The 12,677-nt window shown below is 37.1% G+C and overlaps 1 protein-coding gene across 6 annotated transcripts in view; it reads right to left on the bottom strand.

Moving 5' to 3' along the window:
* The window catches only part of CACNB2 (calcium voltage-gated channel auxiliary subunit beta 2), a 317,634-nt gene that overhangs the window by 80,840 nt on the left and 224,117 nt on the right, over positions 1–12,677 (bottom strand). The window lies entirely within an intron of this gene.

The following is a 12,677-nucleotide window of genomic DNA, read 5'->3' as shown; positions in this document are numbered from 1 at the left end:
CGATTGGTAACAATGTCACCTGAAAAAGGGCTTCTTTCTGTTAGAACATTGGAATGTTGGCTCACTGGGTGCTGATTGCAGACTCATCGATTCACTCTAAACTTAGCAACAGTTATGACTCAGAGCCTTCAGTGGGGATGCGAATATAAACAAAACCTTTTCACACTCTTAAAGACGTCAAAATTAGGTAAAATGCCTGCTAAAGTAAAATAAAAATGAGTACAAAAAGAACTAAGATTTGTTGCGCTCCTATGTTCCAGGAGTTATATATATTTACGTTCTTTAATATTCTTTACTATATTTATTTCTCAGAAAAGCATTATCACCTTGATTATACGCACCAGAGACCTATATGTAAACTGAGAGAAAGAGACGGATTCAAATCAGGAGTGTCTCCTGCAAAGGATGGACCTTTTCTTCTACCCCTGGATATTCTAGAAGGAACTGAGGCAAATAGCTTGTGAATACGTTGAAAATAAAATCAGAATCACTAGTAAATAGGCACAAAAGACACACATTTTGCGACACAGTTTATATAAAATCTGTGGAAAAGGTGAAGACATAGAGGCAGGAAGTATTTCAGTGGTTGCCAGCGTCCTACATGGGAAAAAAGAGAGATTGCAAATGAGCACCAGGGATTGTTTGGGTGACAGGATCTTCGAAAATTGGATGGCTGTGATAACTGCACATCTCTGTAAATTTAATGACTATTGTTGAATTGTATACTTTAAATGAGTTAATTTTATGATAGGTAAAATTACACCTTAATATAGCTATTAGAAAAAATAATCACTAATAGCCAGTAAATGTTGACAAAAAGCAAACCTCACTAAGTAAGCTTTGTTCTCTTTGTGAATGATTACTAAATTGGTGGATCAGGGAACAAGGTAAACTTGATAGGTCTGAACTACTACTTGCCTGACTTGCTTCCACACTTACTCCCAATCCTATATCCCACAAAACAGAAGTGGTTGTTTTTTTTGTTTTTTTTTGAGTGCTCTTAAAACATACTATATCATTGTCTTTCCAACACCCAACTCTCATAACAAAGTCCAAAAGCTTCTGTTGCCAAGACCTGCAAGTTCCCCTGTGATCTCTGGCACCTCTTCCCCTTTCCCTGTGCTCAACCACACTGGTCTCTAGGCTGCTGTAGGACAGGATGTACTTTGGAAACTTTGCATTGTTCCCACTGCCTGGAACAACCTCCAAATATCCACATGAGCACAGTCTTACTGATTCAAGTTTCTGTTTAATCATCACCTCCTTAGATAAAGTCATTTCTGAATACTCCCAAACTCTTCATCCTCTTGTCTCTCTTAATTTGTTCTACACAACTTAATTTGGTCTACACAAGTAGACCATAGTCCTCCTGAGGACAGGGATTTTGCTTTGTTTGCTGCCATTCCCACCGGCTGGCAAAAGGCTTGGTATACAATAGGTTGAATGAATGAATGAATAAATGAATCTGGATTTCAGTCAAGTATCAGATGAGACCTCAAAACTTTGGAGAGAAGCAGATAAAAACTCAATGATGGAATAATTAAGCCAGTTTATAAATGACCTAATTCGTGGTGTGAATAATCTGAAGAGTTATTCTAGGTATGATCTTGAAGGTGGCAGTGAGGGACTTATGTCTCCTGAGGAAAAAAGTTTAGAATAACTGTAGCAAGGAGGGCAGATATCAAATTATACCTAGAAGGAAATCAAAATATGCCACTCTAGAATATGACACTTTGGCATAAGGACAATTATGGTGGCCTACGTCTCAGCCCTATTATCAAGAAAACCCATGTTGAAGGCCTGAGTTCAATCCCTGGCCAGGAAGCTAACCCACATATGGCACAGCAGACCTCTCCTTTTTCACCTGCTGCTCCCCTCAGTGTATTTCAGTAAATCTACCTGTTCTGCTCCCCATTCTATCTCTGGTGAATCCTCTCACCCCCTGCAACTCTGGCCTATACCCCAATTCTTCTATGCAAAAACAAATAAAATCTTTTTTTTTTTTTAAAAATGTTCTATACCTTCCCTTTATCTATCTAAAATCAGGACAGAGATTTCCTTTGTGATGCTGTCGACCTCTCCTGAACCCTAAAGAGGAGAGCAACTATTATCACCAGAGATGGAGTTGGCACCAAGATGAGTCTGTACAAACCTACTTTACTAAAAAAATACCCTTTATTTTCCATTAGTTTTCCCTATATATTTCCTAGTCACCTCCTCATAATTTATCATCTCTTGAAACACAAATCCTCTTTCATTGTTAAAAATGGTCTATAAGTCACAGAGTTCAACCATTTCTTCAAGTTTCTTTTCTATAAATACCTGTGCACATAAAATATTAATGAATATATATCTTTTTCTCCCATTAATCTGTCTTTTGTAAGCTTAATTCACAGGCCCCTACAGAATGAATCTAACAGGTGAAAGAAAAGTTTTTCCTCTCCAACAACCTTACTTCAGTACCAATCTAATTACCTTCCCAGTCCATTCTAGTAGTGCTTGGCCAGGTCACAACTAAAGTATTTGATTCAATGTGTTTTACTTTGTAAGAGTTATATTTATATCATTTTCAGATAGAAGGAAATCAGGAAAAGGGTCATGAAAACACACAAGAACTTGGGATTTTTTTTGCCTGGAAAAGATCTAAAGAGGAAGGAGGTGATCATATACTCTTACAAAACTCGAAGAGGATAGAACTGGAATTCTGATCTCAAATAAGATCCTGTTCAGATCCCAGTTCATGTTAACAGCAAGACAACTTTCATTGCATATATATCAGAATGCTCTAACAGAGCGGTTGGCAGAAGAGAAGGGCTGTCAGCCAAGAGGAGAAGAGATGGCCTTTTGGAGGAATATGGTGCAGGATAGCAGGCAGAAAATAGGCCTGGATCACACCCAGAGGGACACAGTGTAAACGCAAGCATACACAGCTGCTCTGGAGCTCGCTATCTCAGTCACCACCCACTAGGTCTGGGGCCTTGACTGCCAATTGACAAATCTGGCATCAGGTCCCTCATTAAAGCAAGGTGGATTAAATTGGGAGATAGGAAATCCAGTTGCTCAAAGCCTTTGCAAAGTTCAAAGGGAGTGGTTCAGGGATGATTCAGTCGAAATCCCATGGGGTTGAGGCTCCAGTCCCCTTCCTTGAATTTATCAGCATGACTGTGTCATCTGTTTCACAAAGCAAGGTTTAATAGAATATTTGAACTGGAAAAGTGTCTAATAAATAATTGAAACTACCAGAATAGATCTATGTACCTTTCAACTTCTGTTACAAACCTTACAAAATCAGGTTCCTATGGCTGACACCTAGTTAAGATCAAATCACCAAAATATATCTGGGTTTGAGCAAAGAAAAATTATTGCAGGTCAGCCATCAAGGAGGCAGGAGAAAACTAACACCCACACATGCAAATCTGCCTCCCTGATTAAGGAAGATAATGAGGTTAGGAGTTACATTTTATTGGCTGAAAAGCAGGTTAGGGGCAAAGAAATGTGGTCCTGGATGATGTTCATTGGTTAGTTGCAGGGCAGTTCATACACACAGAAGTATGAAGTGGTTGTTTCTTTAACTGGAGTTTTGAATTTCTGTTGGAGCCCCACCCACAACTTCTGGGCAGCCCCACCCATTCCAGTGGGCCCTGGAGTTCAGCTCAAGTCTATTGCTTCTGTTCTGGGCTTTGAGATACAGGCAAATCCCAAAGAAAAAATAGGTAAGGATTTTTTGCGTGTGTTCTTAGGGTCTGAAAATTATTTAACCATTTGAGCTCAGTTTTACTTTTGAATTTCCATTCTTGGAAGTCTTTAACCAACTAATAGTTTTGAAAACAATATGGAACTTAAATAATTGTGGAAATGGAACTTAAAATGATTAAATAGGCCTTCACTATGGTCTAATGCAACTATATTGGTGAAAAATAAGGTTTAATAAATTTCCATGTTATTTCTATGTTAATTTCTCTGACTATCAACCCTTTTCAAGATCTAGAATAAATATCCTCAAAACTTTGGAGTTTTGAAGCAACTACTGAATATGCCTGTGATACAGTGATTTATGATAAGAAATATATACTGGCTTGGAGCTCCTAAAGCTCTTGGAATTTATAAAAGTATACTTGTTATATTAATAAGTTTTGGCAAGGCTCCTAGATATCATAAGGGTGGGCTGATTGTCAGGGGAACCAACGAAGTAATGGCTCTCTCAGAGAGGGGAGCGGGGAAAGGGGTTGGAGGTTGAATCAGTGGCCAAGAGCCATGGATTTGATGAATCATACCTATGTAAGGAAGCCTACAGAAAACCAAAGGGACAGGATTCTGACAGTTTTCAATCTGGTGAACATGTGGAGGTGCGAGGAGAGCAGCACCAGAGATCATGGAAGCTACACACCTCTCCTCATACATTGTCCAAAGCTTCTCTTCCATCTGGCTGTTACTGAGTTCTATTCCTTGATAGCAAAATGAAATCCATTTAAATAAACTGTTTTCTTGCCTCTGTGAGCCATTATAGCAAATTAATTGAGCCCAAGAAGGGAGCGATCTATAGTCCATCAGTCAGAAGCACAGGTAACAAGAACAGGTAGACTTGTAAGTCGTGTCTGGCTTATAGGCTTGTGGGACTGAGCCGTTGATCTGAGGGATCTGACACTACCTTTAAATAGGTATTGTTGGAACTGAGCTAACTGCTTGGTGGTACAGCAAAAGAAACACATGCTGGAATGACTAAAAAAGAGATTCCAAATGTAACATTTTATAAATAATAAATTTAAACCTTTTGGGTCAACTCTTAGATTACAGAAGACACTCAAAACCTGGGAAGAGAATACAATCTCTAACCCCGTTTGCTTCTCAAAAGATGGGCAACAGCATTTCTAGCCATCTCTGTAGTTAAACCCAGGTGAGTCCAGGTGATTGAGTTCTGGACCATGGATGTCATTGGAATTGATGCCTATCATTTTTCAGTAAGGCAATGAAATGCATTAGAGGGCATTCACGTTCTTTTTCTTCCTTTGAATCATATGTGGAGGCAATATACTAAAGATGGCAATTTTACAAACCAGACAGTCTGTATCCCCACGCCATTGCTGGAGGAAGAGTCACTCAGTGGAAGAGTCACTCATCTTTGACATAGACGAGAAGTAACTCTCTATTGTGATAGACCAACGACTTACCTAGGATTGTTTGCTACAGAAGGTAGCATAGTTTGTCTTGATACAATTATCTACCTAAAATTTAGATACACACACCATTTAAATGGCACATTATGAAATATATACTAATTTAGACATATCCTATTTTTGTTTAGAAGATTTCATAAGGCAACTTCCTATGAACTTTTCACTTGTCTCATGGGCATTTCCAGACACATAGAGTCATCTCTGTTTCGAGGAAAACTTCCATCCAAGCATCTGCAAACAATCCTTTTAAATATTGTTGACTTCTCCATCACATTTACTGTTTATAATCATGAGTTCATGTCCCAGAAATAAATACTAAGTCTCCATTTACATTTTTAAATCAAATTTATCAGATAGCTTACATAAAACCTCAAAATAAATTAATTGAGAAAACTCAGGCAATGGCATTTGGAACAAACAGTGTGTTGTTCACCAAAATAAGGTAATTGAGAATGCACTCTTGTACCGGGAAGGATCCATAAGAGTTCAAATACAAGGTTGACACTTTTTTCTCAGCAATAATTTCTTGGGAAAAGGCCAATATTACATTCAGGCATATGGGTAATCTTTGGCAAATTTATATTTCTGAACATTTATTTTTGCATTTTTTCTAAGTGCATATGGAAAAAATAAACACGATTTATTTTTGTTAGGCTGTACAAGATCATTTGGTTTTGGCATCTACATAGAATGGGAACCTAGTAACATTTTGTATGTATAAGAAACTGATTATTTTTTCAGGCTCTTTTGTGTTTTAAAAATACCAGATATGTTTGCAAGCAATAGTACTTCTGAATATAAAGCCATCTATGTCAAGGAGAATTAATCACACAGGTATATAGTCTAAAATAGACCTCTCAAGGACAAATTTTTACCTACAAGTCCTTTTATAATTTTTAATAACTGGTAGAGGGCAGGGAGGAAGAATGTGACAATGATTGATAAAGAGAAAATAGCACTGTTGTGACTGAATAATTAGATTTACTTATTGTTGTTAGTCTCTGCTTTATTCACCAGATAAATATTCCAGATATTTATACTTTCCTGCCAAAATTGCTGCTTAACAACATATACTTGAAATGGTGTCTAAGATTTTATTTAAATTGAAATTAAACAGATGTTTCTGAACTTCTCCAACAAAGATGGAGAAATTCTTTTACTTATAGTAGTAGACTAATTATTAATGAATGTAATATTTAATTTAATTCCCTATTTGTATGTTACTATTAAGTATTATATTTACAGAATTTCTGCCAGCAGGAAATCAAGTTGGATTTCCCCAACAAGAGGCACTTATTTGTGATGTACAAGGCAGAAGAAAAGCAAATTATTGCTCTATCATCAGCAGACAAAAGGTTTTTGGGTTTCCTTCAGCCAGCAGTTTTTTTTTTAATTAATTTTTTAATTTTGTACATCATTTTTCATTTTTAAAAAATATTTGCTCCTCCCCCCCCTCAGGTGTAGTCCCCATAGAGTTTCCTTCACCAATGCACCCGTGCACCATCACCTCAGTCCCCTGTGCTCCTCCCTCCCTCCCTCTGATCCCTCTCCCTCCTCCTCCCCTGCAGGATATCTCTCATTTATAATTGTCTGGTTTTGCTTTGTTGTGCTTTGTACTGTTATTATTTTTTTACACTGATGTCTTATTTGGTTCCCCTATATTCCTGCTGTAAGTGAAACCATGCGATATTTTTCTTTTTCCTTCCAGCCAGCAGTTCTTAAAGCCTGGGTCAAGAAACCCTACAAGTCCTTGGGCTCTTTTTATGGAGTCAAAAATATCTTCATAATCATGCTAAGATGTTATTTATCCTCTTATGCTTTCATTCTCATGATTGTATAATGAAATTTCCCAGAAGCTGATTGACCTGTGATGATTTTAGTGGGCTAAGGGAATATATGCTTATATATTTTTGTATTTTAGATTTTTCTGCCTTAATTTCTAATGCAATTAATATCAATAGATATAACCTCTATAAGCAAAACTCTTTGATGCACTCAACAACTTTTAAGAGCATAAAGGAGGCATCAATCTAAAAATGTCTGAGAAATGCCTTCCTAGGTTAAGCTCCTAGAAACATATATCTGGGCCTCCCCTGGTGGCGCAGCAGTTGAACGCTGGGCTGCGGAGATGCCCGCAACCTCTGCAGCACCGGTTCTACATGGCGCGCGGACCTCTCCTGCAGCGCCCGCTGCTCCCCTCAGCAGTGGATTTTGTCAGTCTGCCTGTTCTGTTCCCCGCTCTGGCTCTGGTGAATCCTCTCACCCTTCCACGCTTCTGACTGTACCCAGTGCTTATATAAATAAATAAATAAATCTTTAAAAAAAAAAAAAAGAAACATACATCTACCAATTCAGGCAGCTGCAATTATCAGAGGTGATCTGCCACTCCAAGAATGTCTTGATTCCCCGAAAGCTACTGGACAACTGAGAACTGGGGGCTTTTGCTGACTTAATTTCTTCAATCCTGTTAGGTTTTGTAAGCTTCTAATTCCCTATATTACATTCCTTCCTCCATGACATATTTAAAGTGGTTTTGTTTTCACCACACTATGATAGAGTTGACTTGATTCTCAATATAAGATATCATGAATTTGCTTTTAATAAATTTTAAAAATCATACCATGTGGGCAATCTCTTCCTCACACCTACCCTGTCCCCACCATGAGACATTTACTCACATTTTCTATTCAAGTCAATGGTCCAGATTCTCAGTGTTCTGTTTTAAAATGATTATTCTAGAAAAAGACGTGCCATATAACTTTCAGACAAAGCTCAGAATTAACTGATAGATTTGCATGCGACTCTACCACAATTTTTGTAAAAATGACACACTGTAACACAGTCTATTCTAAAACAACAGTTGTGTTTCAAGATAGTGCATGAAGTTAAAAAAAAAAAACTGGCTTAATAGTTTTGATTGCAGAAAAAATTTTGAAGCTAAAAGCTTCAAATTTGCCATACAAATGTACTATTTCCTACAGATATTTATATAATTCTGAAAGTTTAAATATCACTTGTAAACACATCACCCGATAACATCTATCATGCATACAAGATACACACAAGTCACTATCACCACACGCAGCTTCTTAGACATTCTTGTCACTCTCTGAATTGACTGTCTGAAAAACCAAAGCAATTCAAACAAAATTGTTGAGTTGCTGAAACAACAGCCATTTCTTTCACACCTGGTCCTGGTCACCACCCCCTCAGCCCAGGGAGATCTGCACAGTGGAGACCTTGATGCTTCATCTTATACCTGGTTTGCACTAAAAGTAAGTGATGAGAAATGCTGGGATATAAAACAGTCTAACTTTGTAAGAGAAATTGGTTATTTGGGTCTCTATTCCAATTCTATTGAGCTGTTCACTGTTCCTAAATTAATCTTGCTCTTCTGCTCTTGGGAGCATGCTGATCCCCTGGCATGCAATATCCAATCTTCGTCATCTTTGCATCCATCTGCAGCCCTGGCATGCTGCCTGGCATCTACTGGGCTCTCAAACAAACATACACATATGTATATGTATATACATATATATATAATAAAACATATGATCTAAACAGTTATAAGATCAAAAAATAACAAGCATGGCAACATGTAGCACAAAGGGAAGAGATGCTTACATGGCAGTCAGAAGGAACTGACAGGTCATCTTTTAATCTCAATGGTGTTGAAACAGTTATTTTGGTTATGTTTCTGGTTGTTCGAGACACAAAGTCCATAAATTTCTTCTTTCTAGATAGTCTTGAAAATTAATTTGTATACTTTTTAACAGTTGTATTGAGGATTAAGGAACAAACACACACACACACACACACACACAGAATACAACTGCTGACATTTAACTCATGTATCTACCACAACAGAGATCATGAACACCAGGGTATGAGGGGGGTAAGAAGGAAGGATGATAAAGGACCATGAGAAGACTTTTGGGAGTAAGAAATTTTTACAGTGCCATATTAAACATTTTAAATCTTACTTCAAAGATAATTTTTGTGGTATTTTTGTTCAAAATTTGGCCAGCCTTAGAGTCAAGGGACAATCTTAGTGAGTAGCTTGACATTTTTGATAATAAGAGAGTTTTCATTTTTTTTCCACAAGGCTTCTTAGACTCACATCTCTAAATCTAAAGTTAATTTTTTCTTGAAAAGATAGTCTTGTGACAGATGCATGATATAGGAAGGAAATACTAACAAAATATCCTTATTGTTTATCTAGTTTGTATCTTGACTTTCATCATAGGAGTGGACAATAGTTTTGTATCAGTTAATTTCCTTGCTTCTCTGGCATTTGATGGAGCAAAATATTGCTATTTATATGTAAGCTTTTTTTTTTTTTTTTTAAAGATTTATTTATTTATTTACACAAGCACTGGGTACAGTCAGAAGCGCGGGAGGGTGAGAGAATTCACCAGAGCCAGAGCAGGGAGCAGAGCAGGCAGAAGGACCGAAGTACACTGCTGAGGGGAGCAGCGGGCGGCAGGAGAGGTCTGCGCGCCATGCGGGACCCTCCTCAGGTGGCCGGGGAGCAGCCGGGGATCAAACCGGCGCTGCAGAGGCTGCGGGCAGCTTCGCAATCCAGCGCTCAACCGCTGCGCCACCGGGGAGGCCCTATATGTAAGCTTTTAAACAAAGGGGGATAAAATGTGGTCGGCTCTTCATTTTTCCTGTTACAGATTGTCAGAAGAAAAGCCTATATTTAAGTTGACATTTTCACTAACTCTGCTGTAGTACATTCTTGATTTAAATCGAATATATTTGCTTTTAAAAGCAGTAACACAGGAAAAGGCAAAGTAGGCTTTTTAGGCAGTGCTGAGAAATTTATAAAAAGAGCCCAGGCCCTACTTTAGGCATTAGGAAGAAAGCAGACTCATTCTATTCCCACAGTCAAATGTGAATGAATGAAGAAAGTAAACAAGCTGACATTTACTGCATGGTTGCTTGAAGTACTATAAAGTCTCAGAAAAGACAACATCACTATATAAATTTATATGGAAATACGAAAGCATCTAACCCAACCCAAATGCAGGTTATGAAGAGACTACTTAAATTATCCCTTTGTTTGACACAATAAATGCAAATATAGGATGCATAGAATAAAAGGGGTCAATTATATGGTGAAGAATAAATTGGACTTTAGATGGTAAGCTTAATATATTGATATACAGATGCTGTTTTTTTTTATCAATGTACACCTGAAACTTATATAATGCAATGTTGCTTAAGAATAAAGCCCTGGGGGGCCTCCCGTGGTGATGCAGGTGGTTGAGTGCAGCACTGTGAAGCTGTCCGCAGCCTCTGCAGTGCGGGTTTGATCCTGGCCAGCCGGTGAGACTCTCACACGGCGTGGCAGACCTCTCCTGTCTCGCCCGCTGCTCCCCTCAGCACTGTGTTTCAGTCAGTTTGCCTGTTCTGTTCTCCGCTCTGTCTCTGGTGAATCCTCTCACCCTCCCGTGCATCTGGCTTGTACCCAGATCTTGTATGCATGAATAAATATATCTTTAAAAAAAAAAAGGAAGAAATCCCTGGGGAAAATGTTTCAGACAGATATTGGCTCTGTCCCTGTCAACATTAGACTGGGTCAGAGAAAAATCCTAACAATTAAGCTGCATCTTATAAGACCCTTCCAAAACACTGCATCTTTTTATTCTTCTGGGAAATACATCCTTTCATGCGTTTCTCCCCAAAATGCAAATATATAAATGCTTTCCACGTAGAGAGGGTTTGAGGACATATGCACTGATTATATTTTCCCAAGCTCACTTATCAGCATTACATCTGCTCTTCTGAGTTATTTCTTTTTGGAAATATGTCTGCAACACAAAGCACAGGTCAAAATACATCATACTGCCCAGCCCTTTGCTGAGACATTGAAATCTAGTGAGAAACATTTAGAAGTTGACCAGAAACCCTTTAAAAAAATCCTAATAATAGAACTTTAAAGTGAAGACATGCCTTCTCTCTTTCCCTCCACCCATACACCATTGAATTATAGAACATAAACATTCTATGTGATTGTGAAATTCTAAAACAGGTTTATGTATTAAGTCAATTCATGCTTAGCATTTTAAGGTAGCCTTGATGTTTGTTGACATTAGACCTGTCCTTTTATACTTTCTTTTCCTCTGTAATTTTGGGTAATAAAACCCATCTTGATTTTCTGTTTAACAAAGTAGGTAATTGTGAAAGAGGATTTTACCAAACTGCATATGCAATAATGTAGCATAAAACCCATTAATGTATCTCTCAATTCTGACAATAGACTTTGCATTTTAGACAACCATTCTAAAGAATAGCTAACAATACCTGAATTTTTAAAATATTATTATTATTATTTTTTTAACATTCAGAGGTCAAGGCTGATACTTTTTCAGGATAGGTGAAATAGTCAAATCCTTGATTCAAGAGGTGCAGTGGATCCCAATCAGGATTGAAAAAAAGCAAAGCAAAAAAATTCTGCACCTTAACAAATTGTAGTCAAATTTGTCTGCAGAACATCAACGACAGACAGAAGATCTTAAAACAGCTAAGGAAAAAGAGGGTGTATACAAAGAATTGGCATTAAAAACTGGTTTTAAAGGGAACTCAATCATTCTCCAAAAAAGAATGAATTAGTGAGATCAGAAGTAAAATAGAAAAACTAGAATGTGCTAAATGCACAAAATGAGACCGTGGAGCAAAGGAAATGCAAAAATGTGCAATCTCAATCAAAGTAAGAAGATTAAAAAGACAAAAATTGTCATACTGAATCCAAAAACTAAAATTAAGCTGTCGCCTGTTCAACATAGAAAAACTGAAAATCAAAGGACAGAGAAATGACAATAGTCAGATAACTTGAATATATTTGGGAGCCCGTCCATTTATAAGTGACTCACAGCTCAAATAAGAAATCAAAATGGAAATACTTAGAAATGAACAACAATAAAATGCCACATATCAAAATCTGTGGGTTACAGAAAACATGGCTCTTAAATAGAAATGTAAAAAGTATGTATGAGTAACAGTATGAGAAATAAACTAAGTACCTAATTTACAAGGAAAAGGAAGAAGGATTTTAAAAGGAAATTAAAGAGGAGAAACTAATGCAACAGAAATTAGAAAAAATTATTACTAAATTTTATTCTTTGAAAACATTAATCAAATAAATACCCATGAGATTGATCAAGGAAAACTAAAAAATGGAAAGAGATGTAATTATAAGATAATGAAAACATGATTTTTTATGACTAAAAATATCAGAAAATATAGATGAAACTGGGAAAGAAGTGGGAAGCTCTAATACCAAAAATGGTTATTAGGAGACTAAAGAATTTTATGATAAAAGAATCTGAATCAATAGCTTAAAAATCTTCCTATCAAAAAAGAAAAAAATAAACAATATATAGAGAGGAATTTTCCAAGTGAGCTTGAGAAAAATACTCAAGGACTAAGTAATCAGAACAGAACAGAAACTCTTCCAGAGAAAAGAAATCAAAACAAGCCAAGAAAGTAATTTCATAT

The sequence above is a fragment of the Talpa occidentalis genome, unplaced genomic scaffold (assembly GCF_014898055.3).
Source record: "Talpa occidentalis isolate TD23 unplaced genomic scaffold, MPIMG_talOcc4v2.1 talOcc4.14, whole genome shotgun sequence".
In the NCBI taxonomy this organism is placed as follows: Eukaryota; Metazoa; Chordata; class Mammalia; order Eulipotyphla; family Talpidae; genus Talpa; species Talpa occidentalis.
This window is presented reverse-complemented; position numbering and strand designations above follow the sequence as displayed.